General features: G+C 40.4%; 1 pseudogene; it reads left to right on the top strand.

The window, feature by feature from the left end:
• The first annotated feature begins 3,810 nt into the window (after positions 1 to 3,810).
• LOC125921523 (40S ribosomal protein S2-like) lies at positions 3,811 to 7,361 on the top strand (annotated as a pseudogene).
• Positions 7,362 to 9,432: the final 2,071 nt, after the last annotated feature.

The raw sequence follows: 9,432 nt of genomic DNA, 5'->3' as shown, positions 1-9,432 counted from the left end.
TTTTGAGACAGAGAGAGACAGAACATGAACGGGGGAGGTCAGAGAGAGAGAGGGAGACACAGAATCTGAAACAGGCTCCAGGCTCTGAGCTGTCAGCACAGAGCCTGACGCGGGGCTTGAACTCACAAACCACAAGATCATGGCCTGAGCCGAAGTTGGACGCTTAACTGACTGAGCCACCCAGGCGCCCCGGCAATATTGTTTTTAATATTTTAAGTAAAGATATCCATCTTGACTGCCATTAGGATTATAAAAAAGGTTTACTATGTCATTTCTTCACTGGCTATATAAAGTCTTGAGTATACAAATTATCATCAGCACACACACACACACACCTATACTTAAAAAAACAAAACAAAACAAAAAAAAAACCCAAAAACAACAACAACAAAAACCCTAAAAAGATAAAACTGACTGGGAAGGATCTAATTTTGATTAAATTCCAGAGTCCATTCTTTGAAGAGATCTTTTGGCTAAATCCAATCCAATCCATGGATAGCTCTGTACTGTTATCTTTCATCTTTTTTTTATATGAAATTTATTGTCAAATTGGTTTCCATAAAACACCCAGTGCTCATCTCAACAGGTGCCTTCCTCAATGCCCATTACCCACTTTCCCCTCCCCCCACCCCCATCAACCCTCAGTTTGTTCTCAGTATTTAAGAGTCTCTTATGGTTTGCTTCCTTCCCTCTCTGTAACTTTGTTTTCCCCCCTTCTCCTCCCCCCTGGTCTTCTGTTGAGTGTCTCAGGGTCCACATATGAGTGAAAACATATGGTATCTGTCTTTCTCTGCCTGACTTATTTCACTTAGCATAACACTCTCCAGATCCATCCATGTTGCTACAAATGGGCAGATTTCATTCTTTCTCATTGCCAAGTAGTATTCCATTGTATATATAAACCACATCTTCTTTATCCATTCGTATCTTTCATCTAAGATCCATTCCTGGAAATCTTGTCTGGACTCAAAAGGCAACACCTCAGAGAATACTTGGTGTATATGATCTTTGTCAGCATCCACTTTTCTCTGTCTATACGTGGCTTCCCTCTGACCATTAATCTCCTGTTAAGCACTGTTTCCCTATATCCCCATTTCCTCCCCCACCTAATTCCCTCCTTCTTCAAACTCATGTCCCAGTTTTCACCATGTCCTGCTGAGTCTGCTTCTTAAATGCATCTCAATTCCATCCATGTCTTTCTTTCTCTACTATTCGGGTCTAACACTACCACTTTTCTGGTGTGACCCTCTACCACCATTTTTCTTTCTTTTTTTTAAAGTGTATGTATGTATGTATTATGTAATCTCCACATGCAGCATGGGGCTTGAACTCATAGCACCAAGATCAAAAGCCATGCTCTTTGGACTGAGCCAGCCAGGCGCTCCTGTACTACTACTCTTCTTCTGGACTAATGCACAGTCTCCAGTGCAGTGGCAGTGATATTTCTGAGATATAATTCTCTTTGTATTGGTTCCACATGTGGCTTTTAAGTAGCCTCATCCCCCGACCCGCGTAAGGAAAAAAAAAATCAAAATTCCTGAAAAATACTGATAATAGATCTAGTCTTGCCAGATCTGGTCTACCCATATTTTCCCAGCCAGATGTTTGGCATTTCCACCTTGTTGTTCTTATTCACCATCTCTCTCCTGCTTTCCTCCCTTATCTTGCTCATTTCTCTCCCCACCATTGACCCCTTGGCCATTTCTTTCTGTCCCTAAAAGATGCCCTGCTTTCCCCCTGACTCCCCAAGACCTTCACTCACTCTCCAAATCCCTTTTCTCTCATCCTTCAGGATTGCATGCCCCCACTCAGCCCCCAGGAGAATCTCCCTGCCCCTTCTTTTCTACTAGTTTAGGTTGGGGGTCTCAACTATGCATCCCAGACATCCTCATCTTCTTCTTTAATAAACCATCCTCTTTTGTAATCGTGAGCTTGTTAAATATTTTGTAAATAAATACATTCCTTAACTATTTCAAAGAAATACATACATCCTATAACCCTCATGGACCACATTATAGAGGAGTAGAAGATTCATCAGATTTGCAAAAATATGGCAAGTAAATGGTAGCAGGGTCTAATACCTATCCCTTCTCAGTGCAAAAGTTTTATTTTACTATACAGATATTATTGAGAACTATTTTGCATTGCACTCTAAACCTGTGGGAAATTTTCTTCTTAATTAGTATGCTCTGAATTTAATTTTCTGTACCTTCCTTTCCTATCCTAAGTGAGAGTCCATTTAGGAGCTCTCAGTAGGAGGAACTGGATAATGTAGTTGAACATGTTATAATTCTAATGGAGAGAGTCAAGCATGCCTGGGATTACTCACAGAAAGTCCTTGCTATATCTGATAACAACCTTGGTTTTGTTACATGCCTGCATATGCATAGTTACATTCTTAAACTGATATCCAAACACAGTTAACTGTAATAACTGTTGCGTGCTTCTAGAGGATGTAAATATATCATGAAACAAAAAGTGTAATTGTGGATGGTAGGTAGCAATTCCAAAAAGACTCATAATCACTGATCTATTTCTTCTCTTTTAAACCCTTTTGTGTTTAAGCTTCTAACGTATCTCTACATAACATATTCCCCCACCCTCCACTTTGATAAATATGTTTGATGAACACTTTGAAAACATATGTATTTTTCCTTGATTATTTCTAGAAGAACAGTTTTCATATTTTTAGTTATTAAAAAACAGCTTTAGTTTAATTCTGAAAAATTTGCTTTTGTAGCGAGACATCTAGGTGTGTTCCTTGGAAGCTACTGAACACAACTCACAACTTTCTGTCATCTGTATCTATTCACAGTCAGAGAAAAAGTGCCTTTAGATCTATATATAGTGTTATGTCACTAGAGATCCTGTATTTTATTCCAACTGAACATAGTAGACTGTGGAAAAACAGACAGGAATGTCTTGGTATTTTCATTATGACTTTGATTGACTTGCTCTGGTATTCCATCCTCCTAATGAATATAAAATCATTGCTGAAATGTCCCCATTCAGCAGAAATACATAAACAATGAAGGAAAAGTAATTTAATTTTAGCTTATATTTGACTGAATGGTTACCAGTTTGGGGTAGCAGCCACAAAAAGCCAAGCAAATTCCAATGCTGTCAGGCAGTGTCTGGCAATAACAAGCAATTACAGTTTTCTTCTTAGAAAAGTCCCCAGATATTTCATCAAAAGTACTTAAGGTCAAATAAAGCATATATTCTCTTGCTTATGAACATGCATTCTAGAAACATCCTCCATGTGCTCTTTCTGGTTTGTGGCTGCTGTCAAGTTCCTTCTTTCCCCATTTTCAGGGACTTGCTTGCTCCACTTGACAAAATCCTCTGGTCAGTCATACCCCGCCCTGCACGGACCTGCCACCTCGGCCCTCCTAGCCCCACTGCCAGTACTAACCCATCTTGTCACTCCTCTTCTTGATGCCAGGGGAGAGTTGAGTTTCACAACTCTGGGAATATAATGTACTTGGTATAGTCTCAAAGGGAACTCTAAATGTGTTTCCCTTTAGGAATTACATGGTGGAATTCCTCCACACGTGGTGAATACGTTCTCCCCTGTGCCTTGGAACCTAATCGTCACATGATAATCGTTGCATAGAAAGTATGTTGAACAACTGACTTGGGGGTGATTTGGGGAAAATTTAATTGCCTGGACTTCTGCCACTATTCATATTCCTATACTATTTATATTCACTTAGTTTCAAAATAAATGGTGATTTTAAGAAATATAGCAGTTTTGAAACAAAATAGACTACTGTTATAGGCGTGGTATAGCCATCAAGTCAAAAGTGAATGGCAAAGTACAGAAGACTGACCTCCGAGTGTGGCCTTCATCCCACATTTACAAAGTATTGTAATTCTAGAATTTCACCAAAAGATAACTATGTGAAACCTGTGAAATCAAGGTAACTAGGAATAATTTTGACTTTTATTTTTCACCACTCCTGCCCCTAAAACTCAATGTATATTAGAAAGCAGATTTAGCTTCTTCTCTGGGAAAACACCAAATGGTGGCTGACACTGGTGGGGCCCTGGAATGGGAGGCCACAGCGGCTTCCGCAGCAGCATCTGGGGCCAGGGCAGGCCAGGGTGGGAGTCGGGTGGGGAGGTGGCCTGGTCCGGGGCGCTAGGGTGGGGTTGGGGCGGGGCCGGGGTGGGGCGGGGCCGAGGAGCTAGTGGAGGCAAAGCCTAAGGTGAGGAGTGGATCCCGGTCACCAAGCTGGCCGCCTGGTCAAGAACATGAAGATCAAGTCTTTGGAGGAGATCTATCCCCATCAAGGAATCCGAGATCATTGACTTTTTCCTGGGGGCATCCCTCAAGGATGAGATTTTGAAGATTATGCCCCTGCAAAAGCAGACCCATTCTGGCCAGTGGACCAGGTTCAAGGCATTTGTTGCCATCAGGGATTACAATAGACACGTCGGTCTGGGTGCTAAGTGCTCCAAGGAGGTAGCTGCTGCCATCCATGGGGCCATCGTCCTGGCCAAGCTTTCCATCATCCCGGTTCAGCGAGGCTACTGGGGGAACAAGATTGGCAAGTCCCACACTGTCCCATGAAAGGTGACCGCTCCTGTGGCTCTATGCTGGTGCACCTCATCCCTGCCCCCAGAGGCACTGGCATTATCTCAGCCCCTGTACCCAAGAAGCTACTGATGATGGCTGGTATGGATGACTGCCACACCTTGGCCAGGGCCTGCACTGCCACCCTGGCAACTTTTGATGCCAGTTTTGATGCCATTTCCAAGACCTACAGCTATCTCACCCCTGACCTTTGGAAACAGACTGTGTTCACTAACTCTCCTTATCAGGAATTCACTGACCATCTTGTAAAGACCCACACCTGAGTCTTGTGCAGAGGACCCAAGCAGATTTAGAAGTATACTGTGTTTTATTAGGTTATTTATAAAAATGTATTTTTGTATTTTATTAATTTAAAAAAAATTTTAATTCCAATTCATTAATATAGAGTGTTATATTAGTTTCAGGTGTACAATAATTCTAGGTTATTTATGTTTTTTAGAAATTCTTCCTAAAGGAAATGTTGTCTATTGAACCTTATTCACTGCTGTCCTTTGGGGGTTAGTGAGAAATAAATGGGTGACAAAGAAAATAAGTTGTTGTGTTGTTGAAATTGAATGTACAGGTTAGAAAAGTTCTGTGGCTTCAAGACTGGCAATGGATTTCATTAATTACAATTAAAAACTTGCAGTGGACACCATCCAGGAAATAAATCTTTAGAGTAAAGTGCGAACAGCTTTTCAGAAAGGAATTAAGTGATTAAGTGGCCCCAAATGGTCTATCACATAATTGTATAATCATATGGATATTTTCTTTGATGAAAGAAAGACAGATAATTTGAGGACTATAAATAGGGAAGCAGACTGGGACAAATAAGCCAGATATAGGAAGGTCTTTTTTTCTGCAGCCAAAATCTTCCTATTGATGCATTACCGGTTTTAATGGATGGTGGAAATTAAGTTTTCTCAAAAAATGAAGTCTCTAGTGTATGAGTTACATCTTTTACTATTCTATTTTTGCAATATAAATTTTTGCCTTTCTAAAGGCAACTTTATAGAAAGATACTTTCAAAAGTATCAGGCAAATTATGAATAAAAAGCGGTTGGGACAAGCTGAGAAGAACCAGGATGAACACCCAGCTCCTTGGAACTCCCTATCTGCTAAAATGTGACGCCACCCCATTCAAGAATCATTTGATAACATTAATTTGATCTTTAAATGTACTCAGTTGAGTTTTGTTTTTTAACACTACAGAGAAGGCAGGGTTCAGAGTCCAGGAGACTAGGTATGGGTTTAATGGGTTTGATATCCAAAGATTCAGGTCCATTTTAAGAGACTCACAAAGAAAAAGATCCAAGAACATTAGCCAGAGTTCCAGGCCCGCAGAGATCAGTTGAAATCTGGGTTTGTGGGTGTCCAGGGGCTTAGAGACAGGAAGACAAAAGGGGTAGGATGTGTGTAGGCAAGAGCAGGCAATGATATGAATGGGTTTCTAATATTTTACAATACAAGAAATGAGTCCTATAAATATACACAAAAACCTGGCTTTAAAAAAGGTAAAATTAGGTTTATCCAATGATGTTACAGAGAAGTATTCCTGATGATTGGAGGAGACAGGAAACTGAACAAATGGTGTTCACAATACCAACCTGTGGGAGTTCCTTGAGGAATGGACTTGCCTTTGTCACCTCTGGGTCTTTAGGACCTAGAGCTTGGAGCTGAATTGTGGCTTAATGTATAGGACTCTTTAAAAGTCTTCTAAAGTGACCTTAGGGGAGCAGAAAGAGATTTGAGTAAATTAAAATGGGCTCTAGGTATAGTGAATTGTAGAGTATCAAAGTATTAGTTGAGATGCTGAATTCAGCCTGTAGGCTTATGATATATATAATCTTTTCCTTTGGTTTAATTAGCTCAGATTTTTTTTTTAAATTTTTTTTTTAACGTTTATTTATTTTTGAGACGAGAGAGACAGAGCATGAACGGGGGAGGGTCAGAGAGAGGGAGACACAGAATCCGAAACAGGCTCCAGGCTCTGAGCTGTCAGCACAGAGCCCGACGCGGGGCTCGAACTCACAGACCGCGAGATCATGACCTGAGCCAAAGTGGGCCGCTTAACTGACTGAGCCACCCAGGCGCCCCAATTAGCTCAGATTTTTAAAAAGCAATGAATTTTGATTTCCTGGCAGGGAGATGCACCCTCCAGTTTGCCTTGTTTATTCTATGACACAATTGTTTTACCAGGCTCATACCTGAAGCCCTTTGAGTTTGACCCTTTGTCACTACCTGGGAAACAAAGAAGCACAGTGAGCTGAGTGAGCTGATGTTAGTGAGCTGATGTGATAAACAAAATTTCACAAGTTCAACTAGGATGTTTCCAAACTCACATCACTACCTCAAAACTAGAAGCAGATGGCTACATCCTCTTATTCAATTAGTGTCTTCAGCACCCACTTGCCTATCAATAGAAGCCTAGAACCTCTTTTTTAAGGACCCACCCAATTGGTTGAAGGACTGCAGCCAGGTTGACCATATTTGCAAACAAGAGACTTTGCAAATAGCATCTGATACTGATGATACAGTTGGTTGGCACAGTTTTCTTGGTGGTACTCACAGGCTTAAGTGCTTGTTAACTGCTGAGGCTGGGTTTGCTAGTTGCACACTGTGCTCAAACTAGCACTTCCTCCTCTAACAAACTTCTGGTGCTTCACCTCAGGTCCTCAGTCAGACTGACTCTCCTTTCCAGGTAACAGTCTCCAAGGCCACCCTGGTTCACCCAGTTTTTCCACTTTCAGGGCTCTGTGAGCAGAGTTCGACAATGGATACCTTCTCTCCTAGAAGACTCTGGATTTTTTTTTTAAGTTTATTTATTTATTTTGAGAGAGACAGAGACAGCACGAGTAGGAGAGGGGCGGGGGGGGGGGGGACACAGAGAATCCCAAGCAGGCTCCGCACTGTCAGCACAGAGCCCAATGTGGGGCTTGAACTCATGAAACCATGAGATGATGACCTAAGCAAACCGAGAGTCAGCCGCTCAATCTACTGAGCCACCCGGGCATCCTGACTCTGGATTCTTTATGTAAAAAGATTTATCCTTCCCCACCCTACCCCACCAAGTGACAGCTTTGCTATCTGCCTTTTCCTCAAACAATAAAATCTTGTTTGGAAAAGAAAAACTACTTTTTCATTCTGTGGAGTCCTTCACTCACCCTATGTGGGTCTGTAGCCCTTGAGGGATTTACTAACTAAGGAAGACCAAAACTTCCTAAAACAGAGATAATTTCCTTTTTCATAACTTTCTCTAATTTATTTTCAAACCACATCAACCTGTTTGTCCCAGGCATAGGCATCCTACTACATTCATATTTTTCATATAAAGCTTTGCATTGATTCAGAAAACAAAAACTCAGGTATAAAAACATTAATGTGGAAAGACGATTAGATTTAGTAATCTGAACAAATTCGGTGAAATACTTACCTGAATTACAAATTATGTGAGTGAGGCTGTGCAAATTCAATTCTTAGAAGGCTCTCTTTAACCAAATATAATAATTAGGTCAATTGCCATAACTTTGTAGATGTTGAGGGCTTTCCAACAGGGTCTCATATATGCTCCCTTCTGTTTTATACATAATTTAAAAATCTCAAAGAAATTACCCTGGGAAGACTATAAATGGTAGCTATCAAATCCTAGCCAATTAATTTTTTTTTTCTTTTTTAAATCAGTTTTACCAATGTGATTCCATCTGGCTGAATTGAGAAAGTAATTTATTGCATTTGGTAAAAGGGCAGCCCTTTTACTAAATTATAAATATGTTAACTAAATGGAAATATCATCTAAATTACATGCCTGTTCCCTTCCTGATGAACTGCAAGTCTGAGCTTCCCAGAGAAGCATTCAATAAATAGGCTTTAGACATAGGGCTTCTACTACTGGCCATCAAAACAATTAGGTATAGAAATGTTTTAGAAAAATACATTTATGATTTTAATTTACTTTTTTTTAGCTTTGACTCTAAAAGCAGACTTAATTATGGCCTAATTTACATGTGCTTAATAGAGATCATGTTTAAAAATTTATTAATTTTTTTGAAAAGTTCATTTATTTTGAGAGAGAGAGAGAGAGAGAGAGAGAGAGAGAAACAGAGAGGGAGGGACAGAGTGAGAGGGAGAGAGAGAATTTATTAATTTTTTTTAAAAGTTCATTTATTTTGAGAGAGAGAGAGAGAGAGAGAGAGAGAAACAGAGAGGGAGGGACAGAGTGAGAGGGAGAGAGAGAATCCCAAGCAGGCTTTCCATTATCAGAACCGAGCTCAATGTAGGGCTAGAACCCATGAACCATGAGATCATGACCTGAGACAAAATTAAGAGCTGGATGCTTAACTGACTGAGCCACCCAAGTGCCCCATTAATTGTTATTTTATTTATTTATTTATTTATTTTAATTTTAACGTTTATTTGTTATTGAGAGACAGAGAGAGACAGAGCATGAGCAGGGGAAGGGCAGAGAGAGAGGGACACACAGAATTCGAAGCAGGCTCCAGGCTCCGAGCTGCCAGTGCAGAGCCTGATGCGGGCCTCGAACTCACAAACCGTGAGATCATGACCCAAGACAAAGTCGGACTCTTAACCGACTGAGCCATCCAGGTGCCCCAATTGTTATTTTAAAAATAATAACAGATCTGTTGATTAAAAATACCTATGAAATTCTGTACACTGAGAAGGCTCCTTCCCACCCAATCCTCCCTTGGTTTCCCTTTCCTGATTTTCCTTCTCTTGTTTACCCTCCTTCCATAAAGATAACCACATTTATTTCATTAATCCTGAAATTTTCTTTTTTTTTTTTTTTTATCCTGAAATTTTCATTGCATTTTAATGGGGGAGATTGGGAAGGAGAC

This window comes from Panthera uncia, chromosome C2 (genome assembly GCF_023721935.1).
Source record: "Panthera uncia isolate 11264 chromosome C2, Puncia_PCG_1.0, whole genome shotgun sequence".
NCBI classification, from domain to species: Eukaryota; Metazoa; Chordata; class Mammalia; order Carnivora; family Felidae; genus Panthera; species Panthera uncia.
The sequence above is the reverse complement of the archived record's forward strand: the minus strand, read 5'-3'. Positions and strand labels throughout refer to the sequence as shown.